This window comes from Aphelocoma coerulescens, chromosome 7 (genome assembly GCF_041296385.1).
Source record: "Aphelocoma coerulescens isolate FSJ_1873_10779 chromosome 7, UR_Acoe_1.0, whole genome shotgun sequence".
In the NCBI taxonomy this organism is placed as follows: domain Eukaryota; kingdom Metazoa; phylum Chordata; class Aves; order Passeriformes; family Corvidae; genus Aphelocoma; species Aphelocoma coerulescens.
Genome location: NC_091021.1, coordinates 7,885,882 through 7,909,105, shown reverse-complemented (window position 1 = coordinate 7,909,105; position 23,224 = coordinate 7,885,882). Strand labels below are relative to the sequence as shown.

Below are 23,224 nucleotides of genomic sequence, written 5' to 3'. Positions count from 1 at the left end.
CCTCTTGGACACAGCTGTGAGACACTGTGCAACACTTACTGTAGGGAATTACAGTAGAGGTATAGGCTGTGCTGAGCCCATGTTTAAAGACCTTTACCCAGTTTGTCCCTTTGTTTCCACCCTCACACAAGAAGAAAAGGTATGGCTTTAAAGGATGCCTGTTATCTCGCAGTATAATCATATAAATCTGAATCTGGTTAGGAGTAATGGAGTGGTTCACCTTCTGACTTTCAGTTGTTTACTTTGAGAGCATAGATCTGGGGCTGGTTTAGCAAAAGGATATGCTTCTACTAAAATTAGTTTCTAGTTTGTCAGAACTGCCAACTTATACTTTTGGTCACCAAAACCAAAAAATCAGAATTATTTTTTTACCCCAAAGTGGATTTTATTTCTTCATGAGATGGCTAAATAAGTCTTCATCTTATTCTTGTGTGCATGTAGTCTCTCTCTCTCTCTCTCTCTCTTTCTTTTTATTTTTTTTCCCTTTAAATCTCCTCCCTTCTGGAGGCTGAAAGACTGAAATTCCTCCTTGAAGTTTGCAAGACTTAGAAAATTCTAAGTAATTTGTTTATACAATGGAATGCAGCTCACAATGAGATGTAAATACCAGCACTCTGATCCTCTGGCTTTTGCTTTTGTCTTGAATTATAACTATTAATTGAAATGGCAGAGTGAGCTTTAGGACATTTTGTCAGAATCAGGCAAGACAAATAGCTAATTATTATGACCCCTTTTGATATCTAACAAACTGTGAAGCTTGAGGCTAGATCTTGCTTAGGCCTGGTTCTTTTAGTGCTTGCCTGAGTAGACAGGAGGCAAGATTTTTTCACAGGGATGGATGGGGGTGGTGTAAGTGTTTTTAGATTTTTTGAGGGGGATGGGCATTATTTTTTTTTCCTTCCCCCTGGAGTTATCTAGAATAAGGACAATGAAGATTTCATAAGGGATTTCAGAGCTAATGCAGAAGAAGCTTCTCTTGCCCTTTGTGTGTTGTGTTAAAGCAGTGCTTCTTGTACTGCTTGCCTTGCTCTGAGAAGACAACAACAAATGGTATAGGACAAGCCTGGTTAAGGCAAGTTTAATAAAATAAATTGCAGTGGGTTCTGGCTGACAACAGCCTCTGTCAAGCTGAAAAACTTACCTTCAATTTGATTAGGAATAGAATTACAATGTTTCAGGAACACAGATATGAAAAAGAAAAGGCATCTGCTGTGTAACTTGTAGGTCATTACAGAGGCAGTTACAGCAATTACACTTTTTGTGCAATGCAGCACAATATCTTCAGGCATCAAAAATGTTTCTTTCAAGTCTTAATGAACTAAACATAGCCCCTGCCCCTGAGAGTGATGTAGGTGTGTGCCATTCTCTGCTACGTTTTTGTAGCCCAGTAGGAGATTTGAGGCTGGGAGAAATTGCAGATCTAACTATTATCCCTAATGATAGACGTACTACTAAAGAACACAAAGTATTTCCTCAAAATGCCTTTTTTTCTGTTCTAGCTTACACTACTTTTCTTGTTGGTGGTTGTTTTTTTTTTGGTTTTTTTTTTAGTTCCCATCCTGTGGGAAACTTGTAGGAGCCTGCAACCAGACAGCTCTAGTTTTGGAAAGGAGATTGTCTTCATGCAAAGTGCCTGAGTGATAATGTTTTCCTTTCAGTCCAACTAAATGCATAATGAATTTTCCAGTACCTGTGTTAGCACACTCACAGCCCTATGAGGAAGAGTCTGACATGATTGGAAAATCCAGGTTTTCGTAGCCGGTGAAATTTCTGGTACATCATATGTGACTAAAGCTCATGGCTTGTGTTGCACCAGAGCTTTAGACCATGCTTACTCAGAGAAACTTTCTGCAGAAAGAAATGTGAGTAGTAGGAAAGAAATGTAGGTAGTAGGGCCCTAATGTGAACTGTTTGGTTAGGGCATGAATATTCCTTTTCTAATAAAAAAGGAAAAATTTGGTGATGCCTTTAACAGGCTGGCCTATATGTTATGCAGTCTGCATAAGAATGTAAGAGCAGAACAGAGCAGAAAAAACTTACACATATTGCAGCTCTTTTTGATCCAAACTGACTTTTCATTTCTGATTAAGGAGTATTCTCTGAGTCATTGGGCATTTGAATTCTCTATTTTCATAACGTGTGAATAGTTCAGTAATTACCTGAAATTAAGCAGTTGTTGTGTAGGAAAGTTTCCCACTCAGTTTAAGGTGTTACCTGCATTCATAAGAAGTTAATATTAGGGAAGATGGTACCAGGACATGAGGTGCTTGAGGCCTGATGGAAAGGGAGTGAGTTTGTAAAGCCAGTTCTGGAGCCTGTGTGAAGCATAGCTTGGCTCCTGTGCAGTGCACCTCTGAGGCAGTATTATGAGCTTTCCTGATCTCTCAGTCTTGATACTAAAAATAGCAGGAATATTCAATTGTGTATCTCAGTTGCAGGAGAGTGTTTTGCAAAAGACTGTTACACACATTTTGCTGCCTGGTTTGAAAGGAGATGCTTCTGTAACCAGGTAGATGATTGGACATCAATGCTGTTCTGTGCTTACAGTGTTTATTACCAGGTGTGCATCTGGGATTTAATTTATTGCCCTTGAGAGATTCCCAAGGGTAATTATGTTCTGAGTAAAGCAGTCACAGGTTCTGTACCTTACCAGTTGGCTCTTCTATCTCTGTGCCTGTATCACTGGGCTCCTCCAATCGTATTCTTTTCAGAGAGAGCTTGCCAGTGAGACCTTTTTCCATGTTGACATTGAACGGTTCTTAATTACCTAAATGCAGCCAGCCACAGAAAATATACTTAATGGAGGGACTTTATAGAGCTTACAGTGCAGTTGAAATTACATAGCAGTTATGGGAAATGCATGGTTAGTTATGCCCTAAGCTTTGCCTTCCCTCAATTCTGCACCACGAAAGAAAAACACCATCTGTATCATTCACTCCAAATTTGCTTTTGTTGTAGATGAATTACTTTGAGGGTAAAAAGGGATTACTGTTTTCCTTAATATGTATCAATTCCCATTAGTGAAACAGTTAGAAAACTAGTGCTTAATGATCCTAATTATCATTCTGAGTTGATTCCTGCATTGGAAAAACAGAATAAACATGTACACTTTTATTGTTTGCCTTTATAGATCAGCGTGAAAGTAAGAAAAGTGATTAATTTCAAGGTAATGTTTTGAACAGTGAAATTTTATTTTCACAGTTAAGATGGTTGTGAAGTGGAAATTTGATTCTGATATGCTTGGCACTGAACTACCAACTTTAGATATTTTGCATGTAGTGAAAATACTTTTCATGAAGTAGGCACTGAAATAGTTTGAGGGAGAGCTGCCTATGCAGATTTAGTGTATGACTGGGATGATAAACACTTTATTTGAATGTGATATTTACAGGTTTATTTGTACAAGAAAAATTTTAGCTGAGAAAATGATGAGTGAAACTTTTTTTTTTCTTACCATGCAGCTCCCAGGAGCTTCACATGTTTTATTTGTTTTTCTTCTGGTCTCTGCAGCGTGTAGTGTAAATTCAGAGCTTGGTAACCAGTGGTCTTTGGAAAATTGCTTGGAAATTTCTCCCTTTCACCAGACGAGGTTGGGCCTGATGTCAGTGCTGAGACCTAGGAGCAGTTCCTGATCCCGGGGTGACATCCAGGCTGCCACTGTGTGTGATGAGCCTGCTCCCTTCTTTTAGGTTGGTACCTTTAAATGCCAAGCCAGTCTTTGCAATTCCTGAATTTGACACAGCCCCAGTGAAATAAGGGCAAGCCACCATTTATTTACTTCAGCTTTCATGAAGGAGGCCTATCCCAGGCTCTAGGCAACCTGCCATCAATTATCCACACAATTCATAACAAAAAAGGCAAAAAAGCAGTAAACCATACCCACATTTGCCAACTGCCTTAGCTTAGGGGAAATGAAATCATCCAGCCCCTTGCATTCCCTTAGGCCCTGTAACTGCCCCTATCAAACATTTGTTCCAGAGACAAGCTATGTCTCTGTTGGAGTTAAAAATGTACATGTTAATATATTCCAACAGATCATGAAATTTCCTAGCTTAGAAAGCTGGCTGTGCCAAGCTCCTCTTCTATAGACTATAATTTCCTTTCTGAAGAGAGAAGGAGCATCTGGACCTACTCAGTCCCCAGCACAGAGCTCGTCCACGTCAGCAAACTGGAGCTCCAGTGCAGCTGCCCAGGGTCAGCTGTGGACTGCCTGGAATCTCCTTATTAAACAAGCCCAGAGTTTTGGATCTGGACCAAACCCCTAGAACTGAACATGCTGGGACATTTGAAAAGTCCTGTTTCTATACCAGAACTCGCTTGCAAAAGGTCATTGATGCATGCTGCAGACATTTCCCTGAGTGCTCCAAGTCTCAGATTTCAAGTGCAAAATCTTATCCGAGCATAACTATGATTAAAAACCCAATTAATGGAGGGGTCTGCTTTCATTCGTCTCTCCAGCAGACAAGGGAATAGACTGTGTTTAACTTTCATGATCAGAATCAAACTGTCAGTTTAAGATTATATTGGTTTCTTTAGAAGAATTTGTTTAGATCTTACATTCTCAGCCATTGTTGCTTGATAGAAATTTTCCAGTAATTCAACTTCTGTCAAAGGCCATCCTTGAACTGTGCTAATATAAAGTTATAATTTGGCATGAATGGTAGATTATTAATTTTGGGGAGAGGTTGTTGTGATATCTAATTTCATTCCTGGTTCTGGCTCCATGGTTCTTTCTAGATGACTGTTCTTCTGACTTTGCTAAGAGAGAATACAGTAACATTATTCTTGGCACTAAACCCAAGGATTGTTGGCTACTGACATGCTTGGGTAGAGGGAGACATACAAATGGGATCCTCAGTGCACATTAGTCAGGGAGATTGGAACAAGATGCTTCCACTGGACAGCAGTTGTCTCCTGACCCAATTGCCTCAAAAAACCCCAACCCCAAACCCCACACTAAAACCCCAACCCGTTATCCCCCAAAGAAAACCAGCACCAGTCTGAGTTTTCTGATTTTCAAGGTGCTGTGTTGGCTGCCAAGTCCCACCCAGGATGTTTCTGAAAGGCTTGGTTGAGCAGCACTGAAACTGGTCACATCTGCAGTGGATTCTCTGGGGTTGGTTTACAACACCAAATAATTTCGCAGTATGTTTTTCCTTTGATTGCAATTTTATACTTAGGTAACTAATGCATGAAAAAATGTACTGTCAAGTCAGATCATTTGACTTACTCTCCTGACATTTCTTTTTGGAAGAGGCAGATCTTGGAATAGGTTTTCATCTGGTGTAAATTACAGTGCTACTGTTACTTCAGTGGAATAATTTATGCAAGCTAAAGGTCTGCAAGATTATCCAGAGGCCAGGTGTGCCACACATTCTGTGTTTTACCCCACTCTCTGTAAAATTGTGATGTATTAATGACTGATGGGTTCCTATTTTGGTATTTGTTGTGGTGTGTATAGCTAATGCTAATCAGTGTTAGTAATCATGCAATGAAAGTATTATCCTTAGTAAGCTTACCTTGCATGTAAAGGACATGCATGAATTTGGAAATATTTCCTAGCCTCCAAGCTGTAATTTGGGGTTAGGAGAAACTCCCACCAATGCACACACACTTCTAAACTGGAGAAACAATGCCTGAAAATGTAACAAGTTGTTGTTTGTTACTTTTTTGGGTTCTCATCCAACACAACCCTGGAAAGCCTGAATTAAAGCTCAGATTAGGGCCTCATTCACTTGTTGTGATGATGTACTGAGATTCACAGTTCTTTGTCCTAATTGCAGAACATGAAAGATAACTTTTCATCCCTCCCAGGTGAGAAGCTGGGCCCTGTTATGGCCTCGTATTGAGTGGGCAGTGGATGCCATTTCTGGTATCTTGTGCTGTTGCCCATGAAAACAGCTGAATTTAGAGCCCTATGAAGTTTGCATCAGAGATGAGAACTATGGGGAATGAAACAGACAGATTTCAGTGTCTTAATTCCTGTTCAGAAGTAGATAACAGTATTTTCACTGATACTACTGTAAACATTTTGAGAGAGGAGCAGATCTTTTTGCCTGCTCCCTCAGGACTTGGGTAAGTCCTTGTAAGGACTGCAAGTGTTGCCTTAGATTCTGTGATATTAGTAAAACTACTGATAGTGCTACCTAAGTGTAACCTAGGAGGCTTGTTTGTCTCTGCCTGACTGAAATGTTTTATTATTTAAATTAAACACTGTGATATCATTAAGCTTGTGATCCACGGAAATGAATAAAATTAGGCAAATTATGTCCATGTCGTTCTTTCCTGTATTTTAAGTCAGGAAGAAAAGCAACTGATAAGAGTAGTATCCAGGTAAGTGAACATTTGAAGTTCTTGAGATCTGTAATCTCCTGGAAGAACAGAAATCCCCTGATTGCTACAGAGCTCTTCTTAATAGACCGGGGCAAATGCTGAAGTGTGTATAAACAAATATGTGTATGCATATATGGGGCAAAAGTAAGAAAAACATTTATTATGTTGATGAATGAATATTAGAGTGTATCACTTAAAAAGAAAAGCAAGACATTGTGAATGTTGGCATAGTGAGATATTCTTTTTTTCCCCCCAATTTTTATGGAAACGTTTAGGAATAACTTATGCTTTAAAATTTCTTTCTCTTCTGGTCAAATTGTATTTCCAAGAAAGGGGTAGAAAATAGTATAAAACAAATTTAGCTTGTTTTAAACAAATAAGATTTTTATTTCAGCAAAATTGAATTACTAGAAAAAAATGTACTTAGAAGTCAGGCTTTTTACCATAGGAGAACTTCTTAACTGATGTCCATATGTAAGTAGTCCTCAAATCAGTGAGATAAGGACCTCCCATCTCTTCCACAGCATCTGTAACTGCTGTCCCTAAAACTAGGGAGATCACTGCCCTTGCTGCAGCACTACCATGGATGTTTCCAGTACTGCTGACTTGACTGAAAAATTATGTAAACAAGAAAAATGAACATGGAGCCAAAGAATTCACAAGCCGTGAAACTCAAATGGGGAAGAGTTGAGTTCCACGTTGAGAGGAGACATTTGTTGTTTCACTGGTTCCTGGCTTTGCAGCATCACATGGCAGCACTGGATTGTTGGGGAGAACTGGAAGGAAAAAAAAGGGGGAAAAGGGAGGTATACCTTTCTTTCAGTCTTGTGCTAAATCAGCAGTTTTCAATTAAAACTTAGGGATTTTCTGGTTTTTTAAGATCTTCAATTTCTGTGCTATTTAGTGTTCTTTAGAATTGTCCCAAAACTTAGTAACCAATATGGTTGAATGTAAGTTATTGTTTAATATTGTGTATTGGTTAATAATATGCCTTATGTTCCAGAACAAAAATAATCAAGAAAACATACATAAAAATAAATGAATTAATGACATGGCCTGTTTTGTATTTAATGAATAACTATAATGGGATGAGATACGTTTCTTTGTTTCTCTAAATAATTCTCCCCTCTTTTTTTCCTGCCATTTGATAAGCATTGTTTGGGAAAATGGAGATACGAAATGTGACACTGACATCAGCTTTCTAAAATTCAAGTCTGACAAGCATTTTCTGTAGTTGATTTGATCCTGACAAGTGCAATCAAAATATTTTGTAGCCAGTGCAGAGAGGCAGGAAACACTAATAATCTTTGTGGGCCATGGTGTTTATTTTTATAGCTAGGGATTAAAGCACTCCCCTATATTTGGCAGGAGAAGACCCTTATTTGATAATACTTAGTAACTTGGCATCACATCAGTTTCCATAATTGCTTTTGCATGTATTACACTGCAGCTGTTTCTTTTCCAGTGATCCAGGTACTGCACACTGAGTTACCTGAGATGAAACCCTTGTACTGTGTTAATAAGTATCTCTCCTGTAGGTGTAATGGTGGTGAGACCCTTTAAAAAAAAAGACTTTCTGTGTGTTTATAAATTAACTGGAAACATTTCTGACTGTAAGTATGTTTGTCACTCCAGTGTATAGAAAAAACGCTGCAGGTTCTGGCTTGTATTTCTGGAGAGTCAACATAAATGCTTGATTAAAACAACAGCAACAAAAGTTGTTTTCTTATTGGAAGGGACCTTAGGTTGTGATGAAGGTAATGTAAGTAACTGTGTGTAACAGATGATCCTCTTTTCACGTGACAAAAGTTTAATGTGGAGAAATCATATTTATCTTAATTATGGAGGGGACTAATGAGAAAAATTATAGAATAGAAAAAATACACAAAAGTTAATGTGTAGTGTTTAAGTGTAAAATCTGTTCAAAAAGTGCCCCTAGAAAGTTTAAAAACCTGCCTGTGGAGTCTGTGCGTATGAAAACGGGGGTTTCCACCTAGAGTCAACTTAAGCACCTTTGGGGCAGTCAGAAGCCATTTTTTCAACTGCAACAACCATGCCAGAGGATGAAATGTCCTTGCAGAAGAATTGCTTTGAGGAAAGGTACCAAAAACGTGGGAACTGGACATCTTGATTTGTGTTTGATAATTTCTCATGAGACAGAATCGAACTGAAGCAGTACCATTGCTTAGCTGTTGTCTTCTGTTGGGGTCAAGCTGTAGTTCAGCATGACAAAATAGGACATGCAGTGTATTACAGAGACTTCTGGCTGTGAAGAGCATGGAGTCATCACTTTCTAGTAAAACTGCAAAAAAAACCCCAGATGCTTGTGGTTCATCTCAGAAAAAAACAGATTTTTCTTTTTTTTCCAGTGGACGAAAGGTAGGTGGCTGAATGTGTCCTTTCAATACCAGTGTTGTTAATGTTGCATGTGATGTAGCTGTATTTCTAAGTAAGAGATACCTCACTTAAAAAAAAAAATCTCTAAAATACTTAAAATATTAGCAGAATATACTCAGCAAATTTAACTTCTTGTCCTTCAAAATAAGGTGAAATTAGGTCTGGTCCTCCTGAATACTTTTAAGATGTGACCAGAGAGGCAGATAAAATACAGTATAACTCCTGTAAAATTTTGGGAACAAATTTCTTTCCAGGAAGCAGAATTACATGACTTCTCACAATGTGTGATCAGGCAAGCAATGGTGAAATAATTATAGAATCATAGAATATCTTGTGTTAGATAGGGCCTGAGAGGATTGTGGAGTCCAACTCCCATCATAACATGTTAACACCAAAATCACCATTATTATTATTATGGAGAAGCAAGTAAACTGAGCAAAGCAATAGTTTTCAGTCTGATATTGAAAATGCTTTCAAATTTTATAAAAAGCTATTAATTGACACAAATCAGGTGTTAAGTAGAATCTAGCTTAAAAAAAAGAGTGGAATTTATCTTTCCAACTTAGTGCAGACTAAGGTCAAATTTCTGCAAAGTGACCTCTAGCTGGCCTGCTAAGAAAAAAAAAGGAGGAAGGAATGTACTTGATGAGTAGCCATCCTTACAGTGTCTCAGGGTGAATGGGCCTACTATTTTGGAGAGGTTAAGATTTCAATGTTCTAATTTGGGAGACATGTAGGCCTGAATTTTTGAAAGAAGCAATTTATTTGCCCTTTTTACTTCAGGTTGAGTGGTGGTTGTACATCATTTCATTAGAAAACAACAATAAAAGAAATCTTTCCAGCTGAACAACCACAAACAAGGGACAAATACTTTCAAATACTACGCATTCCTCAACTGTAATATAGGAACAAAGTAATATTATATAACCTACGTTTTTGTTGGTTTTTTTTTAAACTTCAAAGTATTTAATATCCTTTGATGGAATTAATTAGGTTTCAAAATATTTTATGTACATTAAATGGCATCTTCAAATTGCTCTTTCATGGTACAGCGGAAGAATATCCCCTTATAAATTTGTTAAATAATTTCTTTAATATTAATCATAACTAAAAAGGTAAACTAAACTAAAAGTGCTCAAACTACATCTATACATTTGAAATACTTGAGAATGTATACAGAATATATGCATAGTACAGAATTTATGCAATGCAAAGGTAAGGATCCTGATCTTAGGAGGAGATTGTACAGGAAACTTCACAAAGCCTGTGTTTTCTGAATTCATTCAATGAACAGAAAAAGAAATCATCAGGAAAAAATAAATTTCAAAAAAGCTATCTGATACTAATTAGCATAAGTAGTTTTTAGGCAGGGTATGTGCAAATTGTGTCCCTGCTTCCATTATTTGTCATGCTACATCAGATGTTTTAAGGACTTCAGAATTAGCCAACATACTCTGCCTTTTCTGTGGAAGGCACTGCATACCAGGAGAATATTTTCAACTTCATTAGAATTTACAGCACATGGTTCATGTTAATTATGCAAACTAAATATCAGGTAAATAATTTTCATGTTCATGATACAAAAAAACCCAAATTATGGTTTAAGGCTCTAAACAATTTTGCAGCTGGGAGATTACCTAATGATTGTATTTGAATTCGAACATCAGGTTTTTGCAAAGCCAGACATGTGCAAGCTGAAATTGGAGTTGAGTCACACCAAAACACAGGTTGTTCTACAAATACTAAAAACCTCCCAGCCCTGTGTGTAGGTTATTCAAAAGTAGCATGAAACTTGCAAATCAGTGCCAGCTACAATCCTGAATCTAACAGCATGACCCAACCTGCTGCTGAAGCCATGTGACAGCCTGCTGAATGCACACGTGCTTTTGCACACCTCAGAAAAGTAGGTGTTTTTATTTGCTGGGCCTACTTAGAGGTTGTGCTCACTTTGGTATCCAGAATATCACTAGATAGCCTATATTTAAGCAACTGAATCAAGCCCAGTATATTGATGAATGTGTGCCTGTGTAAGTTTTTGTTCTGCACTCTTTAAATATGTTTTTGTGGCTACTTTGCACTTGAAGTAATATTCAGACATTATTTTTGTCAAGTGCATAATTGTTTTTTGGAGGGTAATTCACAGCCACATTTAAATTACTAGTTAATTTAATGTAGTGTTTTGAATCTTATAAAATGCCAAGAAATTTCTAAACTGAAACATATATTTTACCTGTAATTTTAATGAGTGTGAAATTGGACAACTAATAATGATGATGCAGTTACAGAATAAAACCAGCAAGCACATAATAGTCACCTATGCTAAGTCTGTATTGAGAGGGTAATGGTGAACCAGTTGAAAGTTGTGTGGCAGGTCATGAGAAATGCAGCCCAGAGCAAGGTTCTCAGTGATAGACAGACATTGAGGGAAGTCAAGGATGGATCAGGAGAACTAAGGAAATCCAGAGCAGGAGCAGGAATGAGAGCTCAGGAATCCAGAGCTCAGTTTTGTGAGGATGTCTGTCAAGCAGAAAGCTAACCCAGTAGCTTTCCTTTATATAAATAGCATAAATAAATACCTGATATGTCAGGATTTGAGTTTGAGGAAGATTGATTCTGAGTAGTGCAGACCTGCCAGAGCCTGACACTAAATGTGTGATCAGCAGCAGGCCAGGGCTCATTAAGTTTTTTCTGTTCTCATGACCTGGAAAGGATTTTATGGCAAAATACCTGAGCTCCATTTTATTTATAATTGAGTTGTTTTCTACATGGTGAGAAGGTAAACTAAGTTCAAACTGCTTGATATGCAGAAAACCAATGTCCCCTTCAGTGTTTTTGGATCAATGCATATGATGAATGCCTGATGCTCTGATGCTGACTAAATGGGAATTTATTAGTTGTGGGTTGCTTTGTGTTGTTTTGTGTGACTCTGTAGATGGTTTGTGGGAGGAGGACGTAGGAGCAAAGGTAGGAGCTGGGAAATGATTAGATGCGTCTGATACATATATTGCTGATGTTAGGCTTTTCTTGAAAACTGGGGAAATGCACATGCAATTAATTAAAACTTGGGTACTAATAAAGCATTTTGAAATGGAAAACTAGAACTAAACAAAAAGAAGGAACAGTCTGATGATGATAACAGTAAATGAGGTTAATGTCATGAAACTAAAATAGAGTTAATGCTGTGATGCTCATTAAGATCTTTAGTTTTATGAAAAGTTAGCTGCTAAAAGTCTCTAAAAGTCTAAGCCATGACTGAACAGTACATTTGTTGCCAGAGATATTATTAAGCTTGTATTTTTTGTGTAAAAGACTTTAACCTCTCAGAAACAATAGATTAAATGCAGCCAAAATGTGGGAGGATGTTCTCTGTTTACGTGCAGGGGAGGTGGGCAGACAGACGTGTGCAGTTCTTGCAGTGACTGCTCTGTGTGAAATCTGTGTTTGAATGTGATGGCTGCAGAGCAGGCCAGTGTGTCTGGTCTTCCCTGGGGCTTGTTCACATGTGCAGTCAGGTAACTGCAGTGTTCTGTGCAAGGTCTGGGTACTGGGTGTCTTTTACCACCATGATAAGGTGTGGAGGGGATTGGTTACAGTTTGCTTCATGCATTTTTTTTATTGCACAAAATGTGTCAGTGGGTTGGGCTGCAGCTGTGGGAACATAACAAAGGTCTCTTTTTTAGAAGGTCAAGACAATATACCAAAGAAGAGTCTTCCTGAGTGTTAGGAAGTACAGAGTTAAATGTAAAGTCTTAACAAGGGACAACTTATAATTCAGAAACATTTTAATAGATTATGTCAACCTTATCAGAACCTGTTTATGATTTTGCCTGAAATTTGTAAAATTGAGATGACCTTTTTCTGGAATTCAGCTGTGGCTGGGACCCCACTGGATTTAAGGTAAAAGGCACAAATGTATGCTTATTTGGGAGCAATTCCACTTTTATTTTCCTTAATTTATAGATTTGTAGCTTGATATTCTTCTCTGATTCTGTCTCCAGCATAAAATGGAGTTCTAAAACAGAAAAATCAGGACTAAACCTGTGTGGTAGTGAGGCTAATTTTACAGATGTCTTTTGTTCATTTAGCTTCAGCTGCTTAAAACTGCAGTACTTTAATGGTTAGCAGGTATATTGATAATTAAATAATTAAACATCAGATATATTCATAATAAGCACCAGAGGTGCCTCTGGATTAGTATCAGCCACCAAAATGAGAGTTGTGCATTCTAAATGAATCTGAACTGTTTCAATACTATGAGATGGAATATACTTGAAAACTGATTTTGTGCCAAAGCGAACAAAAAGATAGCTCTGTCCTCAGTGCCAAGAATATGTGTTTTCACCACTAGATAATTAATGTGCATTTACTCATGCCAGTGTGGAAAACCAGGCTGGATTCTGCTGTAAAGTAACTGTGTGAGATAGAGTTACTCCAGTGATGGCTGACCTTGTCTCCATTGGGATTTTACAGTGCACTTTCTAATGCTAGTTTTCCTACTGTGGAGAAAAAAGTCCAACAAAGGAAAAACTAAAAACAGCTGTTTTGCTCTCATTCTGAGAAACCAAATTTGTATTGTTAAAGATTTGTTTTTTCATAGTAACAGTTATCTTAGTCTATATTCTTTCCAACCAACTGCAATTATACCAGGTAAGGAACATGAATAGGGCAGGACTAGTTTGAAACCTGGAAGCCTAGATAGAGAGGGAAAGAGTGGCAGGGACTGGGGTGTTTCTTTCCTTTGTGGAAGGACAATAGAGAATTTTAGGGGATGGTGAAGGAATATTTTAGGGAATGAATGGGACTGAAATTCAAGGGACAGAACATGCTGTGATTTGGTAAGGAAGGGGACACACTCCTGACTACACAGTTCTAAAAGAATTGCTGGAACAGAAATGTGTCAGTATTTCCAATTAAAAACCTTAGGAAATCATGAGTCATATTAAAAAAAATTTAAAATAAGATCAGCTTTTTAGTTGTCTTCTCCCCTTGTTTAACTTTTTAGGCTTCCCTCCATGCTTTTTTCTTTTTTTTTAAGTTACTTTGTGTTTTAAAGATTTCCTTTGCACACTTGGGGCTATAATTCTCTTTCTTTTCATGAAAGATTAAATCCTTATAAGTAATATCACCCAGAACCTAGAGTTTTAAGAAAAATACCATGTATCTTCAGACTCATCATCAAATCATGAGAGGATATAGAGTAATGCATCCACTATACGTTACTCCTTGGTGCTGACAGATGTGATTATGTTTGGATCATATATAAGGTGGAAATGGGTAGAATTCACATTAATATGCCATTTAATAATGGAATAATAACTCTGCTTATAATAATCTTTATTATTACTGTTATGATAAATATGTTCTACTCAGGACCAGCAGAACAGATGCCTTCCTGAGTCATAGTGAAAACCGTGAATGTTAGACTAGTCAATGTATAGAATTTATTGTCTCTCTATAAATCACACTTTACTTTAAAATGAAGATTTTAAAACTTCTGCATTTTATTTATAATTTACACACTTTATTTGTTGTTTTGAATTATGCAGATATACACATTTACTCAAAAAAGGAATTAGAACACATAATGCATGTATTTGATACACCTGGAAATGTCCAACCAAACGAAAACTTGGTGTTACACCACACAACATGGTGCAGTACAGTTTCTAAATAATTTTTTGTACCATTGCTCTTAGAAATTTCTGGAGCTGTTCACTATCTGTAAGAAAAGATGATACTGACCTGACTTCAGAGGTAAATGACAACTAAGAAATAAAGTTCAAACGTTTAAAAATAACCAGTCTGAAATACTCTCTGAAAAAGGTATTTCGGACCACACCATACCTTAATTTTTCTGTATGTAAGAGAGAAAGAGATGATCTAATGGATTTTTTTCTAACTAAACTCTAGGAAATGATTCTTAGGTTTGCAGCTCCTGTAAGTAAGCATTGAAACAATGTTTTCTGAGAGTAATTGATAAAACCTGCCATCCTTTATGTAACAGTTAAATCCATAGATGAATAGGGGATTGACACTGATTTGCCTCAAAGAACTTGGTAGTTTTCAACTCAAAGACTGAACACTGTGGTTGGTGGTGTTGGGTTTCTTGAATGCTGTTCTGGTTCATTAATGTGAAATAATGTGTCATCAGAGGAAAAACTGTGTACTGGTCTCTAAACCAGTATAAAGAGACACAGTTGTCTGAACTGTGTGAATCCATCTCCTTTTGTTATCATTGCTACAAATATATTGATTTGTGCCTTAGTGCAAACTATGTATGAATTCTACATTAATTTTTAATATATATATAAAATACATTGTTATAAGCTGAAAAATGGGAGGGAACTGATGTGATCTTCAGTTGTGCCATTTAATCTCTAGTGAGAAGAGTGACTTGTGTAGAAAAATGCTCTTCAGAAAGAGTCTGAAAGTCTGCAAAGTCTGTTTGCAAGGGACCTTTTTGAGGGAATTTTGCCACCAGGGAGCCATTGTCATAAGTAAGCTCTGTGGCTAGTAGCGTATATGATTCTGTGTCAGTGAGTGCCATGTGTCAAAAAATGTAGGTGTTTTACATATGAAGAGCAGTTTTAGAAATTGAAAACCTGAAGCAGTTGAAATTTAACAGGCAGGAAGCTGGGTGGGCATTGCTTTAGTGAAAGGGAGATGCTCCACAAGTGCCTGCTTTGCATTTCCCAAACACGCTGTGTGGTGAACGTGCAGTTGCCACACTGAGCAAACACTGAGTGTATTCATTGAAGGCTTATTGGAGCTGGTGGGGGTGTTCATACTCTAGCATGGGTTCCTACAGCTCTCTGGAATTGCTGTGCAGTTACCATGATGTTCTATTTGCTTTATAAAGTAGATGTCAGTTAATGCCATGCCATGAAAATGGTGTCCTCTTGCCACCCACTTGGTAGTGCCTGCTGGCCATGAGCTGCACTCCCCATAAACTCCCCTTTGGTGACATGTCTGAGATTAAAAAGCAGCAGTGCCAAGGAAGCAGCTGAATTAGTGCTCAGCTCAGTGGTGGATAATCCATCTCTGCTGGATTATGCCTTTCTCTTGCCATGAATGGCACCATTTCAGGTGCCATTGCCTAGAGGAGGCTTTTTCTTTATTTTGAGTAAGTCAGGGTGATAACGTGAAATAGAGAGGAAAAAATGCACAAGCAGTGATTTGTTGAGTTTAAGTAGGGAAGGAAATAAACTTTGGCCAAGGGCTGAAAATGAATCTCATCTAGCTAACCTGGGCCTTCAGACTGATTTGTATTCCACATTTTCTGGATTTAATCTGCTTTGGGATTTGAGATATTTTTAAAGAAATGGAATAGTTTTCTGAACTCTGGAAGACTGAAGCTATTTCCGTTTGAAATGGCCTTGCTGGCTGTGTCTCAGTTTCCCATATGTACTAAAATACTGGAAAATGTGCTTTAGTTCTTTAGTAGTATGGTGGGATGTAATCAGTTATAAAGACGGATGAAATGTAGATTTTTTTTTTTCCCCCATGCTTGGGTTAGTAATTTTCCTTTATCACTCCTTCATATTTACCTAGTTCTCGGAGTACAAAATATATGGGAACTGCAGGGGGCAGGGGTGCAGTGCCTGCATGAAAGGAAACCCACAGATATTTGCTATGAGCAGCTGATCCCTGGAATAATGGCTTTTCAGCATTTTTTAATATGAGGGCCCTGAAAAGCGTTGGCAGTGCAGTGTACTGCAGAGCATTTTAAATCTGCTAACAACACACTGCCTTTCCTCTGGCTTTCTTTAAGCAGAGGGGCTGAGGTGCATGTCTTGACTACATCTCAGTTCCATGTTGGAAACAAGGGAAATTTCCACAATCCTGGCTTGTTTCCTTTTATGCCCTGGCTTTTTTTGGGAAGAAGTGTCAGGGGCTGACTTAGAAGTGACCTCTGATGTCATCTGGTCAGGGCCCAGGTTTGGAATATCAGGACACCTGGTTTCAGCTAGGACACACAGCTGCATTTGCATTTTATGCACTTCATACACAGCTGTAGTTATCTTAGGGGAACTCTGTGTGTTAATACTGGATACATGAAATTCATTTGGAAATACATTTAAGGAGCTATTTAAATAATTTGGGTTTAAATATATTTTTACCTTTATATTGAATTTATTGTGTATATTTATGCTCTTAGTTTGATAAGCAAACACTTGTATTTGCTTGTAGCTCCCAGAGCTATAGGGATGATTTTGTGAGTTTAAGTTTGGTAGACACATTTATAAGACTGTAAAAGTAGCAATGGAAAAGCGATTGGAAAGACATTTGCTTGATTATATTAAAAAATGTATTTGGATTGAGTATTGCTAGAAATTGGTGGCCATGATAGCAACACCATCCAAACACATGGAAAAAGAAGTCTTTTCCAGGAATCCCCCCAACCCACTTTTGTTGTCTTTCCTGTAGGGAAGTTTTCTGTCTTCAGTGCCTCTTTGTATTGCTGCACTTGGATAAATAAAAAATAAATAGGATAAAATAATTATTTACAGTAATATTAATATACTCCTAATACGAGTATTTTGATGCCCTCTCTCAAATTAGTTTGAACTTTTAAAAAATAGAGTCGTACCATCCTATTGTGGCCCTGGCCTCCTATATTATTATGGTGTCCCTTATTTAAGTGGTCAGAACATACACTAAATGTCTGTTAAATACAGCAAGTTGAATCTGGTACATTTTCAGACTGGACTATTTGAAAGACAGAAGGAAATTTCATGCATATAAATCCATAAAAAATTCTGAATGAATGAAATCCCAGAGTGATCATGTCTGTTTTCCATTTATTATACATGCTATCCTGCACAGAGCAGGATATTATAGAATAATGTAATGCATAAGTCATGAACAAAAATTTTGTGAGGGATTTTAATTCATGGAAAGAAAAAGGAAAACTGTGGCTCACATTCCTTGAAGTCACAAACTCCTGAACAGAACCTTTACCCAAGGACAGCAATGTACATTGTAACCTGGTGGTAAGGTGCTACTCCAAGTGAACAAGTTTCTAGAAGAGATTCTGCACCCTTTTGTACCCTGCCATGTAATGTATCTTTTGGTAAACAGTGAAATAATCCACTGTGTCAGTAATGTAGATTTTGTCTTGCCAACAGAAGTTATTATTTTGGGTTATTAAAAAATTCTGGTTTAGGCTCAAATCCATATCTTAAGGGTTCCTTTGTAAATGTGAGATAATTCTTGGTTTAGTTTAAAATAGGAAGAGAAGAAAAAATCTCATGTTACTTTATGCTGTTTACCATTATAGACAGATGTCTGAAAGTACTTTTTAAAAGCAGTTGAGGCCATTTCCTAACAGATAAAATAGATCCTGAATAATGTTCTTGTTAAGTGCAGGGGTGTGTCTGATTCAGCTGCTTCAGGTTTCCAAACCATCAAGCAATGGAAAGGAGTGCAATAGGGTCGAGTCTCCTGTTCCCCGAAGTAGGATTGACTGGAGTCCTAGGGATGAAATAACAGAATCACAGCCTGGCTGTGATTAGCAGCCAGTGCTAGAAGATAAGTAAATAGCAGCAGGACGTATTTCTCCTCACCATATGAGAGAGAACACTTAAAAGGCAGAGCTGCTAGTAAGCTCTATATAGAAGAGTCTGGAAAATAAATTCCTGCAGCATCCTTTTGATTTTGACTACATGTCTTAGAGCTTTGAAGTTGTTCTGGCAAGTGATGATTGGTTTGTTGTTGTTGGATACCTCAGCATGTATTCTTTATGCTTGCAACAGACATGAAGTATGCAAATAAATTGGGTAAATCATTTAAAATATGCTATGTGCTGTAGACAGAGGAAATTTGAGGAATGCGTTTAAATGTTAAGCCCTCACCACCTGTTTGCAGTACAAAAAAAAGCTGATAGATGCCGCCTCCTTTTTGACCCTAAGTTATGGGTAACTTCTGTGGAAGGATTCCTGTAACATAAAAGTTGCTTATGTCTTGGGGTAAGTGTTTTTCAAAGTGATAGTTCAAGGTCCCTCATGCAAAAAAAAAAAAAAAAAGAAAAAAAAAAAGGTAGTTGTTGTTTGCTGTAGTCAACTTCTTAAATTTTACTCTAAATAGTTTGTTAGTGCTGGTAGAATTTTTCTAGAATTTTTCTAGTTGTACTTATTACACTTAATGATGAGGTGAAGCAATCGAAACTTAGAGAGAACAAGGAAAATGGACTAAAAATGGTGTTAATAGTTTAGTTTCCTATCTATCATCTCTTGGCAATACGCCACTACAAGGAATTATCTTTTTTTTGAAAGAGAAAATCCAAGACTGAGCATCAGTAATGGTCTGCAGAGGGGAACTTTTATGTGTGTTAAGGTGAACAGCTGATGCAGAAGATCGATTGTGTACTGAAACTTTATGCTGCAAAACTTTGATCAATGTTTTTTTTAAGTTCTTTGATCTGTGTTAAACTGAAATTCCTCCTCTGGATGTTGTGTTCACAGTATGAGTGGGTGGATCTGGCCGGAATGTACCACTTTTAGCCTAGAAAAATGATCTCCTGTGGCATAAAAATAGATATAAAATGTGGCACAGAAGCTCTTTTGTCTCTTGAGTTTGGATGAGTTTCCGTGAGGATGGAAATTCATATGAAAGTGCTTATTGGAGGTATTGATCAGAGGTTTACCAGTCATCCACTGAAGGAAAATGAAAGCCGTACAGGTGGCTTTTGAACCACTTGAGATTTGGGAACCAAGAAATACATCTGCAATAGTTGAATAGAAGTCCAAAGGTGTTAATTGAGTTAATCTTACCTTAAACAAACACAATTACTGTAGTTTAAGCTAGTTTAAGTCTAGTTACTTTTCAGAAATACTTTGTTAGAAGATTCAGTTTTAGTTTTAAAGCTTTTAGAGCAGATCTTCATGAAGAATGAGAAAATCATTGAAGGATAACTAAGGCAGATTTTAGGCTTTGATTTGGAAATGGACTTGTCTGTTATTGCAGCATGGGCAACAGTGCATCAATGTCAGGGGACAATATGCTTTGCTTGGTATTGAAGAAGTCCTTAGTTACCTGTCTCTCATTCTTGTCAAGTTGCTTTTGGACTGTTTTGTGAGATCTGACATTCCCAGTGGGTCTTTGTAGCCACAGGTCAATATTTTGGTTTCTGCATTTATGAAAATAGATGTCAGTGTTTCAGTTTTATTAACTCAAGCTCTTGAGATGAAGGCATCCTGCAGAGCACATGGTGACAATCTAAAAAATGTTGGTTTTGTTGAAAATAACCAGTTTACATGTATGAAAGCTTTTACATACCAAAGTGGCAATAAGCATCTATAGTAGGGAAAAAAGTAATCAGTCTAATGTAGTAATTAAAGATTAGTTATTTCACAAAGCTTAGTATGCTGACTCTCCAAACTGTTCTGTTGGTGTGGGCATCCAGGCTGTTCCCAGAGGAACTGCTGGCTTGCTGCAGTGTGGGATTTAGCATCCTGCTGGCTCTCTGCCATTCCAGCCTTGTTCTGGGATCCATGCTGGAACTGCCCAAGGCTCGAGCTCACCATGCAAGCAGAGTGCAGGTGTGTTTGGAGATGTCCATGGAGAAGCTGCATCGGCCTGGGCAGGCAGAATCTTCTCCACAGTTCTTAAATACCCTCCTGCTGCTCTCTAATTGACTCAGCAGGAGATGGAATTTATCACTTAGGACTGTTTTGCTAGGCACTGCAAATTAGGCTCAGGTTGGGTATCCTGTGCTGCGCTGTATGCTAAGAAATTTGTAAAAATCACTGGTTATGAAAATGCTCATGAGTATCATTGGTGGCTCTTTTCACCACCCTGTGGCATCCCAAACCTTACCTGGATTTCGAATCCTGGACCATGTATTCTCACAGGCCATTGTGATTTAGTGAAATTTTGCTTCCCTCTTTTATTATCTAAGGTAGCATCTTTGGCACTGAGTGAAATAATTTCCTACTTGTGGAGATGGCTTAGTGTCTGTGCTGTGTGTTTTGACTTCAGGGTGGAAGTGGAGTTTCAGAAGGCAAACATGGAACAAACGTTGCTCAGTTCTATAGATGGTAATATATATATATATATAAATATATATATATATATATAAATATATAGAGCATACACAGTGAATACGAAAAGTTGGGAGTCCTTGTGTATTTACAACTTTTAAACCTAAATGGTCAGTCAGTGCTGAAGAGGGAATTCCACCACTGTGAAGAAGCCAGTATGATGTTCATCTGTAAGCCATGGGTTTCATCCTAGAACTTTTCTCCAGTATTTAAAGAATAATTCTTCCAAAGTACTTGAGTGAACTCCTTATTCCATAGCACTAATAAAGGATCCTATAAAATCATATAGTCTGGAGTAAAAATAAATAAATCATGTTGTCCAGTTGTAAATATGGATATGTACAAACCAATAAATTCTGTAGCACTTGGTTAAATTTCTGAAGGATTATTCACTGGATTCTTGTATTTGGAGGTACAAGTAACTGTTAGATTATCTATTATCTGACCCTTTTATATCATATTTCATTTGCTCTCACCACTTTACCTTGAGCCCTGTATTCTGTGTTTAAATTGATTACATCACTATTGAAAAATGTAGTGTGCCTCATTATCCTAGTTCTTCCAGAATTGTTAGAGGTACCTTTTAGTTTTTTGATGGCTCCTCACCCACCTAATTGGAGAATACAGTGTCTCAGGGAGAGGTTGGGTTCTTGTGGACACTTGGTTCCCATCTGCTGGATAATGTCAGTGGGGTCTAGTACATCTTGTGTGGTCTAATGTCATGTCTGTTTGCATGCTGGAAGTCTTGGGATCTCAGACATGCAGATTGAAAGGTATTGTCTGGTATCCACACCTCATTTCCTAACAGGACGTAATCTTTATTATTCTTTAGTGCCTCAGCACTAAAGCTCAGCAGTGATTTATTTCATTAGAGATTGAAAATTTTAGATTATATCAATATTCACATCTACTAGAAATCTTGTCCTAGTATTGTTTGGGGGTTTTTTTGAAGGCTGACTACAATGTGGTTATTCCCCAATAGTGGCCAGCGATCATGGATCCTGTTACAACGTGGGAGGCTGCACTGCCTCTTACAGTGAGATTTAGTGGACATGTTTCAGTGATATTTACCTAGATCTGTGGAAAGGTCTCAGAGATCAGCTCTAGTACAAATAACTTCCTTTGCCTTTGTAGGAGTCCTGGAACTGCTGCTAAACCAAGTGCGATGAGGCACGAGTCTCAAGTAAATTACATTGTGGATAATATGGAAAGACACTAAGAAATTATACAGAATTGAAATTATTTTTGAGAGAAATAATTTAATTTGTTCGGAATCTAATCATTATGCTGAGCTCTAATTGCATATCTAATATTATTTCTTTAAAAATGAACAGTGACTGGCCTAGTAACATAATATTTAAGAAAATATTAGATTAGCAGCATAAATTGAAATACTGTTTGAATCAGATCTTGAAATGTAATTACCAAGTGCTGTATAGTCATTATGGAGAACATGGTTGCTACAGATCTACCTGATAGTGTACAGAGGTGATCTACACCAAACCAAAGCTTTCAAGTCATTTGACAGGTTATATAATAGAATCAATAAATGTCAGTGTCCAAGAATGAGTTTTATGGTGTAATAATTTCAGTTTGATTGTTTGCAACCATTACTATCAAATGACATCTTTTTTTTATATTTAGAGACTGTGTCTTTTCTGGTGATCAAATAGAAACTAGCAAGTGCAGGTATTTCTGGGTTTTGCATTCAAAACTAAAGAATACTAAGACTTTTAGCCTGTTTCAATGGCCAGATACTCAACAGCTATGCAAGATTATTTTTTAGAATGGACATTTCTTATTTATAATTAGTTCTTTATTAATGCCACAACTGTATCTCCCTCAGCAGTCACCATTCTGATTTGTTGGCAAGATTCTGTGAAGTATGACAAGCAACCTCTGAGCTATGTGCTTTTGTAAGTTGTTATATTTGATTTATAGATTGTATGGAGTGTAAACTGCACTGCTCTGCTTAATATCAGGAGTATAAGGGGCCCTGAAACAACTAAGCTGTTTATATTCTTCAAGTGTTGATATCCAAGGAATGCCTCAGAGTGAGGTTTGCTTCGAACACAGTGTATTTATAACTTTATATTATATATTTATAGCTTATTACAGTTATATTTATAACTGTTAAAATGGCACAGCCAAACATGTGGAACTTGGAACTATATAACTGGTATTGTTCTTCTGATACACTGAAAGGATATTTTGCATCCCAGAACCCTGTTGATGCAGCTCTATTGAGTAACTATCTCCTAAAATATGACTGGATAATTACAAAAATGAAGGTATACTTCGTAGTACCAAAAGAACAGTCTATGTTTGGCATAATATAGTTCAAGCTTTAAGTCAGACTGACTTCTGGTATTTGCTCCTGGTAGGAAAAAAAAAAATCAGAAAACCTGCAAATTACACTGTTATGGTTTTAAATTACTAGATTTCTAAACTGG

The 23,224-nt window shown here is 37.4% G+C and overlaps 1 protein-coding gene across 4 annotated transcripts in view; it reads left to right on the top strand.

Annotated features, from left to right (window-relative positions):
• Nucleotides 1-23,224, top strand: part of COL5A2 (collagen type V alpha 2 chain) — a 132,561-nt gene that overhangs the window by 44,598 nt on the left and 64,739 nt on the right. The window contains exon 1 of one of the 4 annotated variants that reach the window (XM_069021943.1): nucleotides 12,557-12,627. The exons of the other annotated variants lie outside the window; for them this stretch is intronic. The gene's annotated coding sequence lies outside the window, so the exon portion shown is untranslated. Of the gene's footprint in view, nucleotides 1-12,556; nucleotides 12,628-23,224 lie in introns of those variants that run through there. 4 annotated transcript variants of the gene reach the window in all.